The following is a 6000-nucleotide window of genomic DNA, read 5'->3' on the forward strand; positions in this document are numbered from 1 at the left end:
TAAACGAGGACTAGGGAAACACCTAACACTAAAAATCAACCAAATGACAAGGAATTAATGCACTCCTGTCAATAATAACTCTGAATATTAGTGATCTCATTTTCCTAATGAAAGGCACGAAAAACAGTCTGAACCAAAACATAAGATACATATATTTGTTGAAAGAATAAAAAGGAATATTTCAGACAAATTAAAGTTAAAAAACATGCAGGTGTCTATGTTCTAATAGCTGACAAAATAGATTTCAAACCAAGGAGAGTTAGAAGAGATGAAGAAGGTCATTTCATGCTGATTAGGGGAACAGTCCCTCAACAGGACATTACAGTTCTACACATCAAACACAGATGAGTCTAAAATCACAGATTAATCTATTATATGAGTGGCTTCAATATCCTACTCTTCCTCATAGATAGATCATCCTGATTAAAAAAATAAACATTAAAGTTGAATGACATCATAGATCCAATAGACTTACCAGACTTCTATAGAACATTCTATCCTAATATTGTGGATATGCATTCTTTGCAGCCCATGGAACTTTCTCAAAAACGATTCCTGCATTAAGATATAAAGCAAGTCTGAAAAATATAGAAAAATTAAAGTAACAATTTGCATTTTATCTGATATCAATGTGGTAAACCTAGAAACCAATAGCAATAGAAAGTACAGATAATTCACACAAACTCATGGAGATTAAATAACAAACTATCAAATGATGAGCGAGTCATTGAAGAAATCAAGAAGAAAAAGAATTCTCAGAATTGAATGAAAAAATGAAGATACAGCATACCAAAACATATGGAACAGGATGAAAACAATCCCAAGAGGGAAGCTGATAGCTAAAAGTACCTACATTTACAAAATTAGAGAAGTCTTAAATAATAACTTAATTATTTACCATAGGGCCTTAGAAAAACAAAAAACAAGTCGAACTCAAAAGCAATAGATATATTTAGACATAATTAAAGACATAATTAAGGTCAGGATTATAAATCAATAAAATAAAAGCAAGCAAAAAGAATCAATCAAAGGATGAATTGGTTCTTTGAAAAGATAAACGAAACTGACAAACCCTTACCCAAACTAACCAAATGAAAGAGAAGACCCTAAGAAATAAATTAGAGCTTCAATAATGAGACATCACAACAGATACCAGTGAAATTCAGATCATCCTAAGGACAGATCTTCAAACATACATTCTATTAAACTGGAAAATCTAAACATCCCTTGATTATTAAAAACCCTGAAGAGACTAGAAACGGAGAGAACATATTTCAACACAAAAAAAGACACAATAGCCGGGCAGTGGTGGTACACGCCTTTAATCCCAGCACTCGGGAGGCAGAGGCAGGCGGATCTCTGTGAGTTCGAGGCCAGCCTGGTCTACAAGAGCTAGGTCCAGGACAGGCTCTAAAAAGCTGCAGAGAAACCCTGTCTCGAAAAACCAAAAAAAAAAAAAAAAGACACAATATGTATGAAAAACTCATAGCCAACATCAAAGCACCTCCACTAAGGTTACGAACAAAACAAGAATGTCCCCTCTCTCACGCCTAGTCATACATGACTCTTAAGTCTTTAGCTAGAGAAAGGGGATAAAAAGTGCACAAACAAATGGCAGTGGCTGTCTTAGCATTCTATTGCTGTGAAGAGACACCATGACCAAGACAACTCTTAAAAAGGAAAGCATTTAAGTGGGGCTTAGTTCGTTATCCCCAGGGCAGAGAGTGTAGTGTGGGCAGAAAGGCTGGTGCTGGGGCAGTAGCTGAGAGCTTTACAACCTCATCCGCAGGCAAAGAAAGAAAATCTGGGCCTGGCTTTTTGAAACCTCAAAACCCACTTCCAGTGACACACTTCCTCCAACAAGGCCACACCTCCTAATCCTTCTCAATTTATCATAAGCAAGGTGGGGTTGGACAATTTAAGCATTCAAATATATGAGCCTGGTGGGTCATTCTCATTCAAACAAGCACAGTGTCTTCCTATGTCAACTTGCTGAAGAGGAAATCAAGGTAACAGTCCCATTCACAGTAGCCTCCCAAATCAGTCTCACCAAGGGTGTGAGAGAGCTCTACAGTGATAAGTTTAAGACACTGCCGGAGGAGGGTGAGGAAGATAATGGAGGATGCAAAGAGCCAGGCTCATAGTTTGGGAGGATTAATATTGTGAAATAACCATCCTACCAAAAGCATCTGCAGATTCAGTGTAATCCCCATTCAAATGTCTGTGTCATCCTTCAAAAATAGAAAAAAATTAATCCATGTGGAAGTACAAAAGATTCCCCATAGCCAAAGTAATCCTGAGCAAAAAAGATGAATGCCAAAAAGAATGAATCAAGTAATTGTACAGAGGTACAGAGATACAGGAAGAAAAGTACACGGCGCTAGCTCAAGGGTGAACATACATAACAAACGGAAAAGAATAGAGGGTCCAGATATAAGTCACACTGCACCTTCCCTTGGCTGTTTACAAAGATGTTGGAAACACACGTTAGAGAGAAGGCAGTGTCTTTAACAAACACTTCCGGGGAGACTGGATCACTACAAGTAGAGGAATGAAACAAGAGTCTCATCTCTTACTCTGCATGAAAAATCAACTACAAGGACTGGAGAGATGGCTCAGAGGTTAAGAGCACTGACTGCTTTTCCAGAGGTCCTGAGTTCAATTCCCAGCAACCACATGGTGGCTCACAGCCATCTATAGATCTGGTGCCCTCTTCTGGCATGCAAGCGTACATGGAAAGAATGTTGTATACATAATAAATAAATAATCTTAAGAAAGAAAAAGAAAAAAGAAAAATCAACTACAAATGGATCAAAGACCTGAAACTCCAGAACCGAAAGAGCAAGAAATAAGGAAGACATGGTCGTCCGTGAGGCGCTCCTGAAGAGTACCCCAGTCACTCAAGGAAAAGACCAACCCTCCACAAATGTACGTCACAAGATTCAAAAGCTCTGTACAGCAAAGGAAACAGCTAATCAGGTGAAGCTAGAGCCTGCAGAGTGGGAAGGAGTCTTCACCAGCTAGCCATCTGCCGTAGGATTCTTATCCAGACTTTACAAAGGAATAACTAAATAAACAAGAAACACAGAACCCGGTGAACCAATGGAATAACGAACTGAACAAAGACTTCTCAAAGGAAGAAATACAATGGCCAATAAATAGCCTTTAGATGTTCAATATCCTTCACCATCAGGGAAATTAAATCTACCTTGAGATTCCACCTTACGCAATGAAAGCAAAGGCTGGGGAAGGTGGAAGAAAGTGGAAGGTGAATTCACCTTTGGTGGGAGTGTTGACCAGTGCAGCCACTGTGGAAATCAACGTGGAGGTTTCTCAGAAAAGTAACAACAGAACTTCCATGTAACTCAGCTGTACTACTCCAGGGCATATGCCGGAAGGACTCCGTCTCCTACCAGAGACCCTTGCATGGCCGTGTATATTGCTGCCAACAGCTTAAATGTCTACCAGCTGATGAAGGAAAAATGAAAACGTGGTACACATGGGCAGTGCATTTTATTCAGCTATAAAGAAAAATGAAATTTTCAAGAAATTGTTTGAAACGGGAAAATATTAAATGACCCAAGTCCTCCAAAACAAAGAGCAGATGTTTCTCTCATCTGTAGATCCTAGCAGCTGGCTGGCTGTGCAAGCATCCTCTCATCTGTAGACCCCAGCTCCTGACTGTCTATGCGAGCATTCTCTCATCTGTAGATCCAGCTCCTAACCATCTACGCGAGCATCCTCTCATCTGTAGATCCCAGCTCCTGACTGTCTATATGAGCAGTTGTATGGGAACAAGTATGTGTAGAGCAAGAAATCAAGAAAGGGGCCACGAGAAGAGAAACGGTGCTTTAAAGGAGGAGGGTGACAGAACACATGTCATACAGAAGTGGAAGGGGACGCAGGTGTACAAAGGTCTCTGCAGTGAGGGACACCAGGCCATAGAGAGAATGAGGGTCAGCCAAAGTTAAGAATGTATGAATAGGCCATAAGGAAATCTGATATTTGATGATCTAATAAAAATAATTTTATGAGTGTGTGGTCTGCATGTATGTACTCATATTCATATAGTTATTGACACATGTATGTGAATGTGGGCATGTAGGTACATACATGTATATATGTGTAGAGGTCCAAAGTTTGTGTTGGAGGGGTCTTCCTCAATTGTTCTCCATTTTAAAAGAATTTTTAAATTAAATTCATTTATTTGTATGTCTATGTGCCTGTGTGTATCTATGTGTGGGCACTTAATGGGGTCAATTCTCTCCTTCCAGCATGTGGGTGCCAGGGTTCTAACTCAGGTCATGTGGCTTGCAGCAGGGGCCTTACCCACTGATCTCTCTCCTTGGTCTCAGATCTCCACTCTTTTGTGTTGAATCAGGGTCTGTTGTTGAACACGGAGCTGGGCAATTCCAACTAGTCCACCTAGTGACAGAAGCACTCTGTGGGTGGATAAAGTTGATCAGAAACCACAGGTTATTAAATGAAAATCCTAGTGCCTACAAGTTGTTGGTCCAGGAATCCCCTGAGGCCCCTAAAACAACATAGGCAATCACCCCAGCTTTTGGTTGCCAATCAGAACTAGGTGGTAAGACCCGATGGCTGAAGACGCCACCAGCACTGCTTGCAGTACAGAAAGAATCAAGCTGGAACTGGCCTGGAAGCCTCCTCTCTGTTGGCTAGCCCTCACACTGCCAGAAAGGGCTATGCGTCTGCTGAGGGACAGTTGCCATCAATAGTCTCAGTTAGCTGCAGACTCTGTGCAACAATGCCAACTGGCAAGCAAAATGATCCCATCGGTGCCTTAGTGGCAAGTCTGTGACGTGAGTTAACAATCACAGTCTGATTGGATCTGATGCCGGCTCCACAGAAGAAATTCACATATGCTATTATAAGCCCAGTCCCAAGTTATTGGTCCTAGGGTGGAAGCTACTAGTGTTGTTTTGCTAAATGGACATGATGTACTCATAAAATTGCCAAAGTCAAAGTTCTTTTTTTTTTTTTTTTCAAGACAGGGTTTCTCTGTAGCTTTGGAGCCTGTCCTGAAACTCACCCCTGCAGACCAGACCTCAAACTCACAGAGATCCGCCTGCCTCTGCTTCCCGAGTGCTGGGATTAAAGGCGTGTGCCACCACAGTCCGGCTCCAAAGTCAAAGTCCTAGGCTAAATGATGAATACCCAAGCACACTGGGACATCTCTGTCACCCCTCCGAGGCTCAGAGAAGATTCCAGAAGAAGGGAAGGAAAGAATATAAGAGCTGAAGAAATGGGGGGAAGTGATGTGGAACATTGGCTTCCCGGGAATGACATGGCTGTGGTATTCTTGAATTCACAGCATCTGTGATAACCTGATCTGCTCAAGATTGGGCCCAACAACATCCTTTTTTGGAGGGATGAGCTCATGGGACCCCGCTCCTCCTTAAGAATTTATAGATTAGTGAATGGCTGATGAGGTGGGAGGAGAAGCATGTCTTCATTAGCGTAGCAACTTATAAGATCCCCCTGTAAAGAAACTCTCACCATGTGCCTATAAACAACCCTAAGGAAACACACGGGATCGCCACAATAAATAAATAAATAAATAAATAAATAAGACATTAAAGTCGAAGGGAAGCTAGTTGAGAAGTAGAAGATTAGCAGGAAGGGGTGAGAAAACCCCATCATGCACATGTACAAAAATAACTAAGACAATAAAGGTGTGGTTTTTGTTTTGTTTTGTTTTTGTTTTTGTTTTTGTTTTTTTTAAACAGAACATTCAAAGGCCACCTGCCTACTTCAGGATCACCACTACCCCTAAACTTGTTACCTCATCTCCACCCCTGCCCGGGAGGGCATGCTTCTCGACAGAACCAGAAGGTGCCTGTACCAGACCTGTGCCCCCCAGCTCTCAATGCAGAGCAGAACTCAGGCAGGGTACACTAGCAGTAACCCTGGTCCAGCCTCGTCCCACTGCTCGGCAACCCTCACCTGGTCACTGCGTTTTTCTGGCTCCAGCTTCCT

This window comes from Arvicola amphibius, chromosome 12 (assembly GCF_903992535.2).
Source record: "Arvicola amphibius chromosome 12, mArvAmp1.2, whole genome shotgun sequence".
Lineage (NCBI taxonomy): Eukaryota > Metazoa > Chordata > Mammalia > Rodentia > Cricetidae > Arvicola > Arvicola amphibius.